At 43.7% G+C, this 21,257-nt stretch overlaps 1 long non-coding RNA gene across 1 annotated transcript in view; it reads left to right on the top strand.

Annotated features, from left to right (window-relative positions):
- Positions 1–20,535, top strand: part of LOC308584301 — a 184,607-nt gene extending 164,072 nt beyond the window's left edge. Inside the window, exon 2 of the long non-coding RNA XR_014006757.1 lies at positions 20,433–20,535. This is a non-coding gene — a long non-coding RNA (uncharacterized lncRNA). The remainder of the gene's footprint in view (positions 1–20,432) is intronic.
- Positions 20,536–21,257: the final 722 nt, after the last annotated feature.

Raw genomic sequence — 21,257 nt, forward strand, 5'->3', positions numbered from 1 at the left:
CCCCATGGAAGAGGACAAGAAGGTCAGCTTCACACTGAACATACAAGCTGAAGGAACTGAAGTTTCCATGAAGAGGTTAGTCGGCGACATCAAGGCTTTCCTTACCGAGGAACAGGAAATCGTAGAATATTCTCTGACTGTTGGAGGCCAAGGAATCCCTGGGCAACCCAACTCCGCAGAACAGCGGATCCGATTTACTCTGCATATAAAAGGGCAAGGCATGGAATCAGCTCTTAAGAGATTACTCGAAAAGACCAGGTTTCTTCTCCTAGCCCAAAAGGAATTCCGTAATATTTCAATGAACATAAAAGGCGCAGGAATTAGTCCAACCACCAACAGTTTAATACAAGAGATCAATGTTGTCCTAAAAAAAGAACGTGGAGGGACCGAGGTTTACCCCATGGAAGAAGACAAGAAGGTCAGCTTCACACTGAACATACAAGCTGAAGGAACTGAAGTTTCCATGAAGAGGTTAGTCGGCGACATCAAGGCTTTCCTTACCGAGGAACAGGAAATCGCAGAATATTCTCTTAATGTCGGAGGCCAAGGAATCCCTGGGCAACCCAACTCCGCAGAACAGCGGATCCGATTTACTCTGCATATAAAAGGGCAAGGCATGGAATCAGCTCTTAAGAGATTACTCGAAAAGACCAGGTTTCTTCTCCTAGCCCAAAAGGAATTCCGTAATATTTCACTGAACATAAAAGGCGCAGGAATTAGTCCTTCCACCAACAGTTTAATACAAGAGATCAATGTTGTCCTAAAAAAAGAACGTGGAGGGACCGAGGTTTACCCCATGGAAGAAGACAAGAAGGTCAGCTTCACACTGAACATACAAGCTGAAGGAACTGAAGTTTCCATGAAGAGGTTAGTCGGCGACATCAAGGCTTTCCTTACCGAGGAAAAGGAAATCACAGAATATTCTCTGAATGTCGAAGGCCAAGGAATCCCTGGGCAACCCAACTCAGCAGAACAGCGGATCCGATTTACTCTGCATATAAAAGGGCAAGGCATGGAATCAGCTCTTAAGAGATTACTCGAAAAGACCAGGTTTCTTCTCCTAGCCCAAAAGGAATTCCGTAATATTTCACTGAACATAAAAGGCGCAGGAATTAGTCCTTCCACCAACAGTTTAATACATGAGATCAATGTTATCCTAAAAAAAGAACGTGGAGGGACCGAGGTTTCCCCCATGGAAGAGGACAAGAAGGTCAGCTTCACACTGAACATACAAGCTGAAGGAACTGAAGTTTCCATGAAGAGGTTAGTCGGCGACATCAAGGCTTTCCTTACCGAGGAACAGGAAATCGCAGAATATTCTCTGAATGTCGGAGGCCAAGGAATCCCTGGGCAACCCAACTCAGTAGAACAGCGGATCCGATTTACTCTGCATATAAAAGGGCAAGGCATGGAATCAGCTTTTAAGAGATTACTCGAAAAGACCAGGTTTCTTCTCCTAGCCCAAAAGGAATTCCGTAATATTTCAATGAACATAAAAGGCACAGGAATTAGTCCTTCCACCAACAGTTTAATAGAAGAGATCAATGTTGTCCTAAAAAAAGAACGTGGAGGGACTGAGGTTTACCCCATGGAAGAAGACAAGAAGGTCAGCTTCACACTGAACATACAATCTGAAGGAACTGAAGTTTCCATAAAGAGGTTAGTCGGCGACATCAAGGCGTTCCTTACCGAGGAAAACGAAATCGCAGAATATTCTCTGAATGTCGAAGGCCAAGGAATCCCTGGGCAACCCAACTCAGCAGAACAGCGGATCCGATTTACTCTGCATATAAAAGGGCAAGGCATGGAATCAGCTCTTAAGAGATTACTCGAAAAGACCAGGTTTCTTCTCCTAGCCCAAAAGGATTTCCGTAATATTTCAATGAACATAAAAGGCACAGGAATTAGTCCTTCCACCAACAGTTTAATACAAGAGATCAACGTTTTCCTTAAAAAAGAACGTGGAGGGACCGAGGTTTCCCCCATGGAAGAAGACAAGAAGGTCAGCTTCACAGTGAACATACAAGCTGAAGGAACTGAAGTTTCCATGATGAGGTTATTCGGCGACATCCATGATTTCCTTATCGAGGAAAAGGAAATCGTAGAATATTCTCTGACTGTCGAAGGCCAAGGAATCCCTGGGCAACCCAACTCCGCAGAACAGCGGATCCGATTTACTCTGCATATAAAAGGGCAAGGCATGGAATCAGCTCTTAAGAGATTACTTGAAAAGACCAGGTTTCTTCTCCTAGCCCAAAAGGAATTCCGTAATATTTCACTGAACATAAAAGGCGCAGGAATTAGTCCATCCACCAACAGTTTAATACAAGAGATCAATGTTGTCCTAAAAAAAGAACGTGGAGGGACCGAGGTTTACCCCATGGAAGAAGACAAGAAGGTCAGCTTCACACTGAACATACAAGCTGAAGGAACTGAAGTTTCCATGAAGAGGTTAGTCGGCGACATCAAGGCTTTCCTTACCGAGGAAAAGGAAATCACAGAATATTCTCTGAATGTCGAAGGCCAAGGAATCCCTGGGCAACCCAACTCAGCAGAACAGCGGATCCGATTTACTCTGCATATAAAAGGGCAAGGCATGGAATCAGCTCTTAAAAGATTACTCGAAAAGACCAGGTTTCTTCTCCTAGCCCAAAAGGAATTCCGTAATATTTCACTGAATATAAAAGGCGCAGGAATTAGTCCTTCCACCAACAGTTTAATACAAGAGATCAATGTTGTCCTAAAAAAAGAACGTGGAGCGACCGAGGTTTACCCCATGGACGAAGAAAAGAAGGTCAGCTTCACACTGAACATACAAGCTGAAGGAACTGAAGTTTCCATGAAGAGGTTAGTCGGCGACATCAAGGCTTTCCTTACCGAGGAAAAGGAAATCACAGAATATTCTCTGAATGTCGAAGTCCAAGGAATCCCTGGGCAACCCAACTCAGCAGAAAAGCTGATCCGATTTACTCTGCATATAAAAGGGCAAGGCATGGAATCAGCTCTTAAGAGATTACTCGAAAAGACCAGGTTTCTTCTCCTAGCCCAAAAGGAATTCCGTAATATTTCAATGAACATAAAAGGCACAGGAATTAGTCCTTCCACCAACAGTTTAATACAAGAGATCAATGTTGTCCTAAAAAAAGAACGTGGAGGGACTGAGGTTTACCCCATGGAAGAAGACAAGAAGGTCAGCTTCACACTGAACATACAAGCTGAAGGAACTGAAGTTTCCATGAAGAGGTTAGTCGGCGACATCAAGGCTTTCCTTACCGAGGAACAGGAAATCGCAGAATATTCTCTTAATGTCGGAGGCCAAGGAATCCCTGGGCAACCCAAGTCAGCAGAACAGCGGATCCGATTTACTCTGCATATAAAAGGGCAAGGCATGGAATCAGCTCTTAAGAGATTACTCGAAAAGACCAGGTTTCTTCTCCTAGCCCAAAAGGAATTCCGTAATATTTCACTGAACATAAAAGGCGCAGGAATTAGTCCTTCCACCAACAGTTTAATACAAGAGATCAATGTTGTCCTAAAAAAAGAACGTGGAGGGACCGAGGTTTACCCCATGGAAGAAGACAAGAATGTCAGCTTCACACTGAACATACAAGCTGAAGGAACTGAAGTTTCCATGAAGAGGTTAGTCGGCGACATCAAGGCTTTCCTTACCGAGGAAAAGGAAATCACAGAATATTCTCTGAATGTCGAAGGCCAAGGAATCCCTGGGCAACCCAACTCAGCAGAACAGCGGATCCGATTTACTCTGCATATAAAAGGGCAAGGCATGGAATCAGCTCTTAAGAGATTACTCGAAAAGACCAGGTTTCTTCTCCTAGCCCAAAAGGAATTCCGTAATATTTCACTGAACATAAAAGGCGCAGGAATTAGTCCTTCCACCAACAGTTTAATACAAGAGATCAATGTTGTCCTAAAAAAAGAACGTGGAGGGACCGAGGTTTACCCCATGGAAGAAGACAAGAAGGTCAGCTTCACCCTGAACATACAAGCTGAAGGAACTGAAGTTTCCATGAAGAGGTTAGTCGGCGACATCAAGGCTTTCCTTACCGAGGAAAAGGAAATCACGGAATATTCTCTGAATGTCGAAGGCCAAGGAATCCCTGGGCAACCCAACTCAGCAGAACAGCGGATCCGATTTACTCTGCATATAAAAGGGCAAGGCATGGAATCAGCTCTTAAGAGATTACTCGAAAAGACCAGGTTTCTTCTCCTAGCCCAAAAGGAATTCCGTAATATTTCACTGAACATAAAAGGTGCAGGAATTAGTCCTTCCACCAACAGTTTAATACATGAGATCAATGTTGTCCTAAAAAAAGAACGTGGAGGGACCGAGGTTTACCCCATGGAAGAAAACAAGAAGGTCAGCTTCACCCTGAACATACAAGCTGAAGGAACTGAAGTTTCCATGAAGAGGTTAGTCGGCGACATCAAGGCTTTCCTTACCGAGGAACAGGAAATCGCAGAATATTCTCTGAATGTCGGAGGCCAAGGAATCCCTGGGCAACCCAACTCAGCAGAACAGCGGATCCGATTTACTCTGCATATAAAAGGGCAAGGCATGGAATCAGCTCTTAAGAGATTACTCGAAAAGACCAGGTTTCTTCTCCTAGCCCAAAAGGAATTCCGTAATATTTCACTGAACATAAAAGGCACAGGAATTAGTCCTTCCACCAACAGTTTAATACAAGAGATCAATGTTGTCCTAAAAAAAGAACGTGGAGGGACCGAGGTTTACCCCATGGAAGAAGACAAGAAGGTCAGCTTCACACTGAACATACAAGCTGAAGGAACTGAAGTTTCCATGAAGAGGTTAGTCGGCGACATCAAGGCTTTCCTTACCGAGGAAAAGGAAATCACGGAATATTCTCTGAATGTCGAAGGCCAAGGAATCCCTGGGCAACCCAACTCAGCAGAACAGCGGATCCGATTTACTCTGCATATAAAAGGGCAAGGCATGGAATCAGCTCTTAAGAGATTACTCGAAAAGACCAGGTTTCTTCTCCTAGCCCAAAAGGAATTCCGTAATATTTCACTGAACATAAAAGGTGCAGGAATTAGTCCTTCCACCAACAGTTTAATACATGAGATCAATGTTGTCCTAAAAAAAGAACGTGGAGGGACCGAGGTTTACCCCATGGAAGAAAACAAGAAGGTCAGCTTCACCCTGAACATACAAGCTGAAGGAACTGAAGTTTCCATGAAGAGGTTAGTCGGCGACATCAAGGCTTTCCTTACCGAGGAACAGGAAATCGCAGAATATTCTCTGAATGTCGGAGGCCAAGGAATCCCTGGGCAACCCAACTCAGCAGAACAGCGGATCCGATTTACTCTGCATATAAAAGGGCAAGGCATGGAATCAGCTCTTAAGAGATTACTCGAAAAGACCAGGTTTCTTCTCCTAGCCCAAAAGGAATTCCGTAATATTTCACTGAACATAAAAGGCACAGGAATTAGTCCTTCCACCAACAGTTTAATACAAGAGATCAATGTTGTCCTAAAAAAAGAACGTGGAGGGACCGAGGTTTACCCCATGGAAGAAGACAAGAAGGTCAGCTTCACACTGAACATACAAGCTGAAGGAACTGAAGTTTCCATGAAGAGGTTAGTCGGCGACATCAAGGCTTTCCTTACAGAGGAAAAGGAAATCACAGAATATTCTCTGAATGTCGAAGGCCAAGGAATCCCTGGGCAACCCAACTCAGCAGAACAGCGGATCCGATTTACTCTGCATATAAAAGGGCAAGGCATGGAATCAGCTCTTAAGAGAGTACTCGAAAAGACCAGGTTTCTTCTCCTAGCCCAAAAGGAATTCCGTAATATTTCACTGAACATAAAAGGCGCAGGAATTAGTCCTTCCACCAACAGTTTAATACAAGAGATCAATGTTGTCCTAAAAAAAGAACGTGGAGGGACCGAGGTTTACCCCATGGAAGAAGACAAGAAGGTCAGCTTCACACTGAACATACAAGCTGAAGGAACTGAAGTTTCCATGAAGAGGTTAGTCGGCGACATCAAGGCTTTCCTTACCGAGGAACAGGAAATCGCAGAATATTCTCTAAATGTCGGAGGCCAAGGAATCCCTGGGCAACCCAACTCAGCAGAACAGCGGATCCGATTTACTCTGCATATAAAAGGGCAAGGCATGGAATCAGCTCTTAAGAGATTACTCGAAAAGACCAGGTTTCTTCTCCTAGCCCAAAAGGAATTCCGTAATATTTCACTGAACATAAAAGGCGCAGGAATTAGTCCTTCCACCAACAGTTTAATACAAGAGATCAATGTTGTCCTAAAAAAAGAACGTGGAGCGACCGAGGTTTACCCCATGGACGAAGACAAGAAGGTCAGCTTCACACTGAACATACAAGCTGAAGGAACTGAAGTTTCCATGAAGAGGTTAGTCGACGACATCAAGGCCTTCCTTACCGAGGAACAGGAAATCACAGAATATTCTCTGAATGTCGAAGGCCAAGTAATCCCTGGGCAACCCAACTCAGCAGAACAGCGGATCCGATTTACTCTGCATATAAAAGGGCAAGGCATGGAATCAGCTCTTAAGAGATTACTCGAAAAGACCAGGTTTCTTCTCCTAGCCCAAAAGGAATTCCGTAATATTTCACTGAACATAAAAGGCGCAGGAATTAGTCCTTCCACCAACAGTTTAATACAAGAGATCAATGTTGTCCTAAAAAAAGAACGTGGAGGGACCGAGGTTTACCCCATGGAAGAAGACAAGAAGGTCAGCTTCACCCTGAACATACAAGCTGAAGGAACTGAAGTTTCCATGAAGAGGTTAGTCGGCGACATCAAGGCTTTCCTTACCGAGGAAAAGGAAATCACGGAATATTCTCTGAATGTCGAAGGCCAAGGAATCCCTGGGCAACCCAACTCAGCAGAACAGCGGATCCGATTTACTCTGCATATAAAAGGGCAAGGCATGGAATCAGCTCTTAAGAGATTACTCGAAAAGACCAGGTTTCTTCTCCTAGCCCAAAAGGAATTCCGTAATATTTCACTGAACATAAAAGGTGCAGGAATTAGTCCTTCCACCAACAGTTTAATACATGAGATCAATGTTGTCCTAAAAAAAGAACGTGGAGGGACCGAGGTTTACCCCATGGAAGAAAACAAGAAGGTCAGCTTCACCCTGAACATACAAGCTGAAGGAACTGAAGTTTCCATGAAGAGGTTAGTCGGCGACATCAAGGCTTTCCTTACCGAGGAACAGGAAATCGCAGAATATTCTCTGAATGTCGGAGGCCAAGGAATCCCTGGGCAACCCAACTCAGCAGAACAGCGGATCCGATTTACTCTGCATATAAAAGGGCAAGGCATGGAATCAGCTCTTAAGAGATTACTCGAAAAGACCAGGTTTCTTCTCCTAGCCCAAAAGGAATTCTGTAATATTTCACTGAACATAAAAGGCACAGGAATTAGTCCTTCCACCAACAGTTTAATACAAGAGATCAATGTTGTCCTAAAAAAAGAACGTGGAGGGACCGAGGTTTACCCCATGGAAGAAGACAAGAAGGTCAGCTTCACACTGAACATACAAGCTGAAGGAACTGAAGTTTCCATGAAGAGGTTAGTCGGCGACATCAAGGCTTTCCTTACCGAGGAAAAGGAAATCACGGAATATTCTCTGAATGTCGAAGGCCAAGGAATCCCTGGGCAACCCAACTCAGCAGAACAGCGGATCCGATTTACTCTGCATATAAAAGGGCAAGGCATGGAATCAGCTCTTAAGAGATTACTCGAAAAGACCAGGTTTCTTCTCCTAGCCCAAAAGGAATTCCGTAATATTTCACTGAACATAAAAGGTGCAGGAATTAGTCCTTCCACCAACAGTTTAATACATGAGATCAATGTTGTCCTAAAAAAAGAACGTGGAGGGACCGAGGTTTACCCCATGGAAGAAAACAAGAAGGTCAGCTTCACCCTGAACATACAAGCTGAAGGAACTGAAGTTTCCATGAAGAGGTTAGTCGGCGACATCAAGGCTTTCCTTACCGAGGAACAGGAAATCGCAGAATATTCTCTGAATGTCGGAGGCCAAGGAATCCCTGGGCAACCCAACTCAGCAGAACAGCGGATCCGATTTACTCTGCATATAAAAGGGCAAGGCATGGAATCAGCTCTTAAGAGATTACTCGAAAAGACCAGGTTTCTTCTCCTAGCCCAAAAGGAATTCCGTAATATTTCACTGAACATAAAAGGCACAGGAATTAGTCCTTCCACCAACAGTTTAATACAAGAGATCAATGTTGTCCTAAAAAAAGAACGTGGAGGGACCGAGGTTTACCCCATGGAAGAAGACAAGAAGGTCAGCTTCACACTGAACATACAAGCTGAAGGAACTGAAGTTTCCATGAAGAGGTTAGTCGGCGACATCAAGGCTTTCCTTACAGAGGAAAAGGAAATCACAGAATATTCTCTGAATGTCGAAGGCCAAGGAATCCCTGGGCAACCCAACTCAGCAGAACAGCGGATCCGATTTACTCTGCATATAAAAGGGCAAGGCATGGAATCAGCTCTTAAGAGATTACTCGAAAAGACCAGGTTTCTTCTCCTAGCCCAAAAGGAATTCCGTAATATTTCACTGAACATAAAAGGCGCAGGAATTAGTCCTTCCACCAACAGTTTAATACAAGAGATCAATGTTGTCCTAAAAAAAGAACGTGGAGGGACCGAGGTTTACCCCATGGAAGAAGACAAGAAGGTCAGCTTCACACTGAACATACAAGCTGAAGGAACTGAAGTTTCCATGAAGAGGTTAGTCGGCGACATCAAGGCTTTCCTTACCGAGGAACAGGAAATCGCAGAATATTCTCTAAATGTCGGAGGCCAAGGAATCCCTGGGCAACCCAACTCAGCAGAACAGCGGATCCGATTTACTCTGCATATAAAAGGGCAAGGCATGGAATCAGCTCTTAAGAGATTACTCGAAAAGACCAGGTTTCTTCTCCTAGCCCAAAAGGAATTCCGTAATATTTCACTGAACATAAAAGGCGCAGGAATTAGTCCTTCCACCAACAGTTTAATACAAGAGATCAATGTTGTCCTAAAAAAAGAACGTGGAGCGACCGAGGTTTACCCCATGGACGAAGACAAGAAGGTCAGCTTCACACTGAACATACAAGCTGAAGGAACTGAAGTTTCCATGAAGAGGTTAGTTGGCGACATCAAGGCTTTCCTTACCGAGGAACAGGAAATCGCAGAATATTCTCTGAATGTCGGAGGCCAAGGAATCCCTGGGCAACCCAACTCCGCAGAACAGCGGATCCGATTTACTCTGCATATAAAAGGGCAAGGCATGGAATCAGCTCTTAAGAGATTACTCGAAAAGGCCAGGTTTCTTCTCCTAGCCCAAAAGGATTTCCGTAATATTTCACTGAACATAAAAGGCGCAGGAATTAGTCCTTCCACCAACAGTTTAATACAAGAGATCAATCTTTTCCTAAAAAAAGAACGTGGAGGAACCGAGGTTTACCCCATGGAAGAAGACAAGAAAGTCAGCTTCACACTTAATATTCAAGCCCAAGGCACTGACTATTCTATGAGACTTTTAGCCACTGGGATCAAAGCTTTCCTTACTAGGGAAAGGGAAATCACAGATCATTTCACTAAAACTGATGTTGAATGGATGGGTGGACCAGGAAACAGCATAGAAGACAAAAAGCTCTTTACCTTGAACATAAGAGGACAAGGAACTGAACCATCTATTAAGAGATTAATCCAAAAGGTCATGTTTCTTCTAAAAGGCAAAAAGGAGATCCATGATATATCCCTGAACATACAAGGCCAAAGAATTAGTACATCAATTAAAAAATTAATCCAAAGCAGTAATGAGTTCCTGAAAGTTCTGGAACATGAAAAACTGCTCAATACCTTAATCTAGGAAATTAAATATAGGGGGAATATACTAACTAATATACTTCAGGTAAAATGAAGCATGGCTGTTTTAAGCAAATTATATCAGAAATGGAATTGATTAGGTGGGAAATAGTGTAAGAGACTAATGCTAAGAGACTATGGAGCTATATGGAGAAAGGTGTTGAAAAATATCCTATTAAAGTGGGAAAATATCATATTAAGGCTGTGAATGAGGTTGTAGACCTGGAAGTAGAAGACAATGCCAAGAAAGCATGGTGGCAATAAGGAAGCGTGGGTTGATGAAGAAACTCTGTCATGATACAGAGTTTCATCTTATCTCTTCATCTTATCTCTGGTAGAGATAAGATGAAGACCATCTGGTAATATTGCAAAAGGAATCTGAAGTAAATCATATAACTAGCCTATTTTAAGTCCATGAGACTCACACTTGACAGGACAATGAACATCATTGGATTCAGAACATATCATATAACTCCTGGCTTAGTCAGAATCTTGCCTGCTAGGTGGCAGTCAACCAGTCTAATAAGGCTTGTAATCTATCAACTATTTGTTTAATGAGTTCAGTTTCTAGAATAGGATGTGTGTGTTGAAGTTGTTTACTGCATGTGAAAGCTGGATTAACAAATTTATGAATAAATAAAACATTAAAAATGCATTCTGAATCTGTCTTCTCTTGAGTCTATAAAAAGAAATACTGGTGGTGCCTGAGAGTTGTATAAAATCTCTTTTTCATATATTCAGATACTCCAATAGTGAAAAAATGATAATCAATAACTCAGTTGAATAATACATAGGTCATTATTGCATGCCTCTTCAATCCAGTTGGCTTAGCAGGCCATCCTCCACTCTCCACCACAATGTGTATACAATTATCCCTATGGGTTCTCAAATGTGACTCTTGCAAACTGTCCCACATTTCTTTGGCTGAGGCCTTGTCAGGGACAAACTAAACCTGATGGATGCTAACCCTGTAGACACACCGATGACAACAGGTTATCAGGTAGATGACACTGAAGAAGCATTTTCTGACACTACACTGTACAGAAGTGTGCTAGGCAAACTAAACTTCGTTGCCAGATGTTCAAGACCGGACATTGCAGTTAGCTGTAATTTGCTAAGCAGACAAGTCAACAATCCTACTGCTAAGGATTTGAAAGCTCTGAAACGCATAGCACACTATTTGAAAGGCACTATGCATTACAGACTGAGATTTAACAATCAGAAGTCTGGAGGTCTTGAAACATTTGCAGATGCAAGTTTTGGACGTGACACTACAGACAGGAAAAGCACGTCTGGAGTTTGCTATATGTGTCAGCATCGCCCTAGAGCCAGTGCGCCGACTGGACTCATGTACCTCAACCCCGACTGGGCTAGGCGAGCTGGGTAGCACCGCCAGAGACCTCCTTTCTCACAGGAACAGGTCACAGTGCTGTGGACTCACAGCTTAGAGCTGAGAGCACCGGATTCACTGTCTCAATAATACAGTCGTTGCGCAGCAGAGTTTTGCAGAGTCTTGCAGAGTATAAACCACTCGGAGAGCAGCTCTGTAAAATATCTTCCTTTTATTCTGTAACTACAACTATGGTACAAAACTATATACAGAGCTGAATATTCTAAGCATAAATCAATGCTACACTGAAAGTCTGCAGCTGCTCCTAGCAGCAATTTTATCTCTAGGATCTCCAACACTCTCACTTTCTCTGATACACTGACTGACTGACTCTCTCTCACACACACAGATATGTTGCTGGGCAGAATAAGTAGATAGGCAGGACACGCCTCCTTCTCTGTGGAGAGTCAGCAGAGACCATCAGGAGATGATCAGGAGATTCTTGGGTATGGGAGGGGTGAAATCTCCTCATCCTCCCCCATTTCATCCGACCATTTCAAGAATCTTTAACATAACTGCAACTTGCACATACACTCCAAAAGTTGTTCTCTGCTTACAACCTTGGTTAACATATCTACAGGTATCTCTTTTCCCGGCATATAAAACACTTTTACAATACCATTTTGAATAAGCAGCTTCTGGAAAAATCTTCACACACATTTCTTCCTCTCAGATACAAATTGACATTTCTAATTAGGCAGATTTGAACAAACCAATTTTCAGAACTCAAATACACGCTTTCCTTCAAATATCAGGTAAGGAAATAAATAAAGCGTTTTGTGCTACTACTCTCAGCACACTTCATGCTAGGTTTGAAAACCCCACCAGAGTTGCTCGTGACCGCAGTCTTTGCAAACTCTTCAGAAAACCTTTTCGGTGGTACACCCTTGGTTGTTCTCTCGGACCTGCGCAAAACTCTCTGATTCTCTTGTTCTGGTGCTTCCTCCTCTTTGGGAGAATGGGGAGCTAAAATATATGAAGCTGCTAAGTCTGAGTCAGCGTCAGACTCACCTGAGGCTTTTGGGCTCTGATAATCTGTGCCATCATCTGGAACTACATTGGCATCAGGATTATCACCACCAACAACACTTGTCTTCCTCTTAACTTTCTTTGCCCCTTTTGCACCATCATCACAAATGGGATGGCACTGAAAAACGCCAACTTTGTCCCATTGTGGATTGTCATCAATACTCCTGGTCAGCCTTATGGTTTTCGTGTCTGTGATCAGAACACGATAAGACCCTTTCTCATATCCTAGGAAAACACCATGTTCTCCACGCTTGCTCAGTTTGTCACCCTGCGAGGTGTGCACCCAAACCTCCGAACCAAAAATTTTAAAATGCTTTACACATGGCTTTCTTCCGTGAAGCATCTCATATGGGGTGCAATTTATACTAGACTGGTACCTCCTGTTATACACATGACAGAAAAATGAAAGAGCTTCAGCCCAAAAAGGATTGGGCAGCCCCGAATCATGTAACAGTGTTCTGATTCCTTGCTGCAGGGTCTGGTTTACTCTCTCTCACATAAACCATTCTGCCAGGGTGATCTGGGTGTGGCGGTCCTATGCTCAATGCCCTGTTCAGAAAGAAAACTCTCAAACTCTTCTGAACAAAACTCTCCACCCTTGTCTGTGAAAAGAAAACGTACATTCTCATTATGTACATTTCTGAGCCATTTACAAAACTGGCGAAACTTGGTAAAGGCTTCAGACTTTTTCTGCAGCATATAGATCCAAACATATTTCGAATAGGAGTCTATCAGAACCATGAAAAACCTTGAATTGCCTCTAGAGAGCGCTAGAGGCCCCACTAAGTCTGCATGAATGACTTCATATGGTTTCTTGGCCTCTCTCCCAGACTCTGTACCTTTGGGAGCTTGCCTTGCCTTACTCTCAGCACAAGAAACACATTTCATGTGGTAGGGACATTCTTTCAACTTCATACCCTGAACCATATCAGGCATTTTTGCCACAGCCTGGAAATTCAAATGACCATAAACGCGATGGTAATAATGAATACATTGGTCATGCAACTTCTCATTCTTATCCACAGATAAATTGCAACACTCTTTCTCAGTTGCTTCTGCAGCGCCTGTACCTGAAACAAAAGGCAATTGGTACAATCCATTTACACATTTTGCATACAAAATAAGCTTGCCATCTCTAAGAATTTCACAGCGAGATTTAGCAAACACCACCTTAAACCCTTGACGATCAAGCTGGGAAACACTCAACAAATTGTCCTGAATATCAGGCGCATACAGGACATTCTTAATAGTTGCATTCAGGCTCTTTAAGAACACAGTTCCCTGAGCCACGCTCGTGAGAACTGTCCCATCTGCTTGATGAATTTCTTTCTCTTGCTTCTCAAGCTGAACAAAGAGATTCTTATCTTTGGCCACGTGGTTTGAACAGCCAGAGTCGACCACGAAGAAACTCCGCCCACGTTGACTGGAACAGCGAGAGATCAAGGCCTTTGAAGTAGCAGGTGCTTGGGGATTTCTTCCTCCTCCCCCTCTGCCTCTGAAGTTTCCCTTCTTCTTTGAAGACTTCTTACACTGGAAACTCAAATGGCCTTGTGCTCCACAAGAAAAGCACCGCTTCAATTTCAAAGCTTTAACAGCAGCAGTTTCACTTTCACTTTCCCCTGCTGAAGACTCAGGCACATTTTCAAGCACATTTTTAACAGCACAGTCCCGGCTTTCACTAACAGCCTGTCTGCGATCCCACTCATTCAGAAGCACGCTAGACACATAATCTTCTGTTAGCCGGTCAGAAGGCATTGTGGAAATCTGGGCAGCTACTCCATCATAAGACTCATCTAGGCTATTGATCATCAGCATTGCAAATACAGCCTCTGAAATAGCCAGGTCTCGCTGAACAAGGTCCTGTCTGAGACGCTTTAATTGAGATAGATGGCTAGGCAAATCACCACCTTTCTCCAACTGCAGCCTGCACAGCTTCTTAAAGAAAATCACACTGGAACCAGCATTTTGTCTCAGATGCATATCTCTCAACTTATGCCAAACAGCTTGTGCAGTCTCTTGACCCTCTAAGTTCACCAGCAAGTGGTCTGAAACACTCAAAACAATTGTCCCTCGGGCTTTCATATCTGCAGCATGCCATTCAGCCCACTCATCATCATCCTTATCTGGAGGGTCATCTTCTATCGTGTGAAATAGCTTTACCCTCTGTAAAAGCGCTTTCATCTTTACTTGCCAAACTGCATAGGTTTCAGGCGTGAGGAGAGGAAAGGACAGAGCCATCTGGCCAGAATGTGCACAGGCCATGTCTGCTATTACTTAGAGCAAGACACTTCCCTCGTGCAACACAGATAAAGCCTTGACTCCTTCAGCCACTCTCTCCCCCACTCAGAGCGCAATTAACAGGCAAACAGGGATGCTATCTTCTTCCTTTGGCAGTCAGCAACATACCTCCATAAATCAAGCAGCAGCAACAGCAACAGCGGCAGCTTGAATACTCTGCTCCAAAACAGCTCTGCTTCTGGGCACCGCAAATCAGTCCAGCATGCAGCGTCCGTTCCACCGTCCGGCAATCAGCAACAGAAACCTCTGGCGACTGGGACGACTGGGACGCCTGGGATGACTGGAACAACATCAGGTCAGACGACTGGAACAACGACTGGGCCCATAACCGATGTCAGCATCGCCCTAGAGCCAGTGCGCCGACTGGACTCATGTACCTCAACCCCGACTGGGCTAGGCGAGCTGGGTAGCACCGCCAGAGACCTCCTTTCTCACAGGAACAGGTCACAGTGCTGTGGACTCACAGCTTAGAGCTGAGAGCACCGGATTCACTGTCTCAATAATACAGTCGTTGCGCAGCAGAGTTTTGCAGAGTCTTGCAGAGTATAAACCACTCGGAGAGCAGCTCTGTAAAATATCTTCCTTTTATTCTGTAACTACAACTATGGTACAAAACTATATACAGAGCTGAATATTCTAAGCATAAATCAATGCTACACTGAAAGTCTGCAGCTGCTCCTAGCAGCAATCTTATCTCTAGGATCTCCAACACTCTCACTTTCTCTGATACACTGACTGACTGACTCTCTCTCACACAAACAGATATGTTGCTGGGCAGAATAAGTAGATAGGCAGGACACGCCTCCTTCTCTGTGGAGAGTCAGCAGAGACCATCAGGAGATGATCAGGAGATTCTTGGGTATGGGAGGGGTGAAATCTCCTCAATATGTACAATCAGGGTCTATTTGATTGGTCGTGCAAGAGGCAAACCACAGTTAGCTTAAGTACTTGTGAAGCTAAACTGAATGCACTGTCTTATTCTAACCCACAATAACTCAGCAATTGTGTCACATTTACAGTAAAAGGCACTGATTATTGAAGTAGCCAACAGAGGAGAGGAGACGAAAAAGAAATAAGTACCCCTTCTGTTGGACAAATGAGAAAGCAGAACTTGAGAACTGCTGCCTTACCCATAGAAGGTGACCACTCAGATCTCCCCTGGTCATAATCAATAAATGGTTTTTCTTTCGTTTATTAACCAGATATTACGAATCCTGTGAAGCGTCTAGAACAGATTGAAGAATGCAATATTACAGTACATAACACAATAAAAACATGTAGACCTGAAGAAGGGCTGAGGTGAGTTTATCCGATGGGGAGGTCAGTACACATCATGCTGCCCCTACTTTCCTTGACCTAAAAAAATAAAAACAAGTAACTTAAACTGCAAAAACAATTGTGCAGGGTGTGGGTGCTTTCCAGTGTTTTGAACTGTCTGTCATATGTATGACTATCTCTTGGTTGGACAGATGTTGTGGTTGTGTTCAAGGTGCCATTAGCTCCTGGCTCTCCAGTAGCACATTTTCTCATTGAGTTCAAGGTTTCAGACTTGAAACCTATGAGTGGTTGCTGGATTAAGCCTTCTGGACAGTATAGCTGTGTCCCACTCCCACAAGGGTAGCTCCATTGGCGTCAAGGAAAAGGAGGGTGCCAGGACAGAGAGCATCACATTGAGTAAGAGGGAAACATTCCCTTACGATGGGCCAATTCCTTGGGGAATGAACAGCTATTCTCTTGTGCCATGGATAGTTCTCCAATGGGTTTCTAGTATTGGGTGATTTGCTCGGTAAGAACATAGATAGTTGGGTATGCCATGAAAAGCCAGGAACTCCAAGATGTACAGGGTACAGATAACTAGGCACAGCTTTGTAGGCGTGGATGAGACAATCTACTGGACATTTAAACATGCCATAGAGTATGTGCAGAGTAGACCACACAGATGGAAACACTGAAGAGACGCAAAATAATAATAATATATATTTGCATGATTTAATAACAAAACTCCTCTAACATACATCATATAGTGTCTATAATCATCACCCACCAACCAACCAGGGGTCAGAGAAAGTACATACTACACATTATATTGCTGACACAGCTAATTGCAGTGACTTATCAGCACCTACTACACTGCTACACAGCTGTAAAAACTAGGTCAGGATATGCACCCTGCCTTTTAAAGCGGTACACACACTGTGGAACAATAATGAACCCTAACGTTTAAACAAACTATTCAACATTTCCCCTGTGGTTCATAATTGTGGAACAGAAACATAAAGGATATTCTGTACATATCTATCATGTGTGACCTTCAGAGTGCCTTAGTAAAAAAGTCAGCAATTTGGTTGTCACCTGAAACATACTGAAAAGCGATTATTTTGTCAGCAATTAGCTTATTTGCAAATTTCAAATATAATCTCAAAACTCTAGTGCGTTGTGTATTAGTTTCTGAACACAGAAGAGCAAGTCCACTCTTGGAATCGAGGTAGACATTGACTGGTAGTGTTACTTGTATCTGTAGATCTGCAAATACCTGTAGGTACCATTCTACATCATAAATGGCCTGAATGCATGCACATAATTCACTCTCCATCGTGGAGAGACATATAATGGTTTGTTTCTGGGGCTTCCATTCAAATGGACACCCGTTATAGCAGAAAACCATACCAGACACACCCCTGTAATTATTTTGTTCTACTGCATGAGATGCATAGCAAAAAATTTCAAAACCTTTGTCAATACTTGATGTAAACTGAAACCTATAATGTTTGGTATGCTTAAGGTACATTACAACTCTCTTAAGAGCAGAGAAACATTGCGTAGTGGGTTTTCCACAAACCTTGCTAGAAAGTGAAATGCATAAGTTATATCTGGCCTTGAGATTCTAAATTGTTAAAACCTTCTCATGGGACGTATTTGACTCCAAAAGAGTACAATGCCCAATGTATTTGCAGAAGGGAATGGGGATAGATGCAAGTGTTACATAAATGTACAGACAAACAGATGTTGTTAGCACAACTATTTCCCCTAGCTAGGTTTGGGCTTTGTAGCCCTTGACCATTCAAATACAAGCTTTTGGTCTTGTGATTCTCAATATTAAAAAAAATTCAGGTAAGGGAGGGCTCCCACCTCTGGGAGCTAATACTTTTTTGTGTACAGGTGACTCTCAACAACACAAGGAACTGCAGCCAAAGATAGGAAAAGAGCAGGTAAGGGAACACCTAGCTACTTTAAACAAATTCAAATCTCTGGGACCCGATGAGCTGCACCCAATGGTACTTATTGAATTTATGGATGTACTCTCTAAGCTTCTGTCTATAACCTTTGAGAATTCTTGGAGAACAATTCAGGAGATGATTATCAAATTTGCAGATGACGCTGAACTTGGAGGGATAGCTAATGCCACAGAAGACAGAATCAGGATTCAAGACAAACTTAACAGAGTGGAGAACCCAGACTCATGAGGAACAACTGAGGGAGTTGGGTGTGTTTAGCCTGGAAAAGAAAAGACTGAGAAGAGAGCCACCTTCAAATAGCTCAAGGGCTGTCACATGTAAGATGGAGAAAAAATAATTTCCAGCTCTGTCAACCAGTTACCCAAAATTGCTCAGCGAAGGCTCTACCCCAAGGGTGGCTGGCTGGGAAGCTCTCAAAGCAAAATGGCTCTGAACTCCAGGGGAAGCAGCCTTATATAGACTTTGCCTTCCCCTTTGCAAGGGCTCATGGGACAGCATTTTCCCATGAGCCCATTGCACATACAAGATACTGGGCAAAACTTTGTCCAGTATTTTGCTCAAATCTATGGGCCACAGCGCCACTGGGTAAAGATGCCCGACACTTATTGGGCATGGAACGAGGCTTACAGGTGTTGATAACAAGACCATCCTGGCAAATACAAGGATTCATGTTCTGATTTTTTCTACAGCCCTTGTTGTTGTTTAGTCATTTAGTCGTGTCCGACTCTTCGTGACCCCATGGACCAGAGCACGCCAAGCACGTCTGTCTTCCACTGCCTCCCGCAGTTTGGTCAGACTCATGTTTGTAGCTTCGAGAACACTGTCCAACCATCTCGTCCTCTGTCGTCCCCTTCTCCTTGTGCCCTCCATCTTTCCCAACGTCAGGGTCTTTTCCAGGGAGACTTCTCTTCTCATGTGGTGGCCAAAGGATTGGAGTATCAGCTTCAGGATCTGTCCTTCCAGTGAACACTCAAGGCTGATTTCCTTCAGAATGGAGAAGTTTGATCTTCTTGCAGTCCATGGGACTCTCAAGAGTCTCCTCAAGGACCATAATTCAAAAGCATCAATTCCTCAGCGATCAGACTTCTTTATGGTCCAGCTCTCACTTCCATACATCACTACTGGGAAAACCATAGCTTTAACTATACGGACCTTTGTTGGCAAGTGATGTCTCTGCTTTTTAAGATGCTGTCTAGGTTTGTCATTGCTTTTCTCCCAAGAAGTCTACAGCCATTAGGGTTAGGATATATGAGAAAGGAGGTATACTAGGATCACCTGAGAGATGCCAGCTTCACTAATATCATGATCCATAGAAATAAACCATATAAGAAAAAGCCCAGACCAGTGCCCATTGCTACAATATGGGTGCACAGAGGTCCCCTTTCCCCCTCCCTCCACTTTAGTTAGGTTTGAAAGAAGGATTCTTTTGCAACTAATAGAATAGTCTGAAGGCTCTACTTTAGTTTGGTGCCCTTGACCAGCTCTCAGCTGTCCCCGCAGGCCAAAAGAGGTTGGTGATCCCTGACCTATCAGATAGGCTTATAAACTATGTGTGCTGACCAGACAAAATAAAAACTGTATCTTTAAACAAATCTTAGAAACAGTAAAACTTTATTTCCAAACCAGTGAACCCTGAGCATATTCTTGGAGTAATAAAATGTTAATGTACCATATTGTAGTTCCTCTTTCTGGTACACTGTGCTTTTTAAAGGATCAATGCGCTAAGCATTTCGGCCATAATGCATGTTGCATCAGGAATGCTAATGCATAATGCAGAACACTATAAATGGATGAGTTTTTAGCTTTTCAGATAGCACTGGAAAGCATAGTGGCTCAGTGTGCATCTCTCACTGGCTTCCTTGAAATCTCAGAGAGGCTTCAGCCATGCAAACCTGCTGCCTTGTGATAGTTGCCCTTTCATCGATACTCTCAGTTTTTCCAGGTGAGTCATATTTCAGAAGGGATGCGGGTGGTGCTGTGGGTTAAACCACAGAGCCTAGGAATTGCTGATCAGAAGGTCCACGGTTCGAATCCCCGCGATGGGGTGAGCTCCCGTTGCTCAGTCCCTGCTCCTGCCAACCTAGCAGTTCAAAAGCACATCAAAGTGCAAGTAGATAAATAGGTACGGCTCCGGTGGGAAGGTAAACAGCGTTTCCGTGCGCTGCTCTGGTTCACCAGAAGCGGCTTAGTCATGCTGGCCACATGACCCAGAAGCTGTACGCCGGCTTCCTCGGCCAATAAAGTGAGATGAGCACCCCAACCCCAGAGTCAGCCACTACTGGACCTAATGGTTAGGAGTCCCTTTACCTTTTACATATATCATAACAGATACGCCAACTCCATAGGGCTGAGGTGTCTTCAGCCCCCTCAATGTTGAGGGGGCAGAGGAGGCCGAGTTTGTGGCTTACAGGGTAAACAGGAAGTCCAAAAGACAAGTAGATCACCACTTGCCTCTGCTTTTAACCCACTAGGTGGTTCTAGAGCAGCTAATCTCCCATGTGCACTAGATAGAGCATAAAACTGATTGAGCTGGAAGAAATAGTTGAAAGGGTGACAATCAAATGCAACAGCCAGATGTTCACAAGTACAGTGGTGCCCCGCAAGACGAACGCCTCGCAAGACGGAAAACCCGCTAGACGAAAGGGTTTTCCGTTTTGGAGGCGCTTCGCAAAACGAATTTCCCTATGGGGTTGCTTCGCAAGACGAAAAAATCTTGCGCGTCCCCGCGGGTTTTTTTCACTCTCCCCCCTTTTCCTAAGCCGCCTATCAGCTGTTCTGCTGAAAAACCCGCTTAACAGCTGATCACGGAAAGCCGCTAGACCGCTGTAGCGCTAATCCACTAGGCTGTCAATGGGCTTGCTTCGCAAGACGAAAAAACCGCTAGACGAAGAGAATCGCGGAACGGATTCTTTTCGTCTTGCGAGGCACCACTGTACTATATGCATGCTAAGTATTGTTGTTATTAGAAGGTTTTGAATGGACCCTTCTCTTCAAATGATGATACCCTGGCAGAAAGAGAAAAAACACCCAATATATCTGCCAGAAAGATGAAGTCGCTATTGCTAAACAACCCCATTTTCTCTTTACAGTTGATGGCTTCAGAGCCGATTCTCCAGAAACATGCACCAAGGTCTCAGGAATTTGCTCTAAGACCCCATGTCAACAGCTCCACCACAAGCTTGGAATGTGCGGTCCACAACTCTATTGCTGCCATTTCCAGTAAGATTTCTCTCTCTTTCAAATCAATGGCTTGCCATAATGACTCCTACACTGTCATCAGAAGGACTAGAATCAAGAGTAGGGCTCTACATGACGTGAAAGATGCAAATTATATAGAAGGTCTGTTCTTTTAAGTCAGATGAAAGCCAGACATAGAATTAAAGAGTTGGAAGGGA

This window comes from Podarcis bocagei (genome assembly GCF_964188305.1).
Source record: "Podarcis bocagei genome assembly, chromosome: 3".
NCBI classification, from domain to species: domain Eukaryota; kingdom Metazoa; phylum Chordata; class Lepidosauria; order Squamata; family Lacertidae; genus Podarcis; species Podarcis bocagei.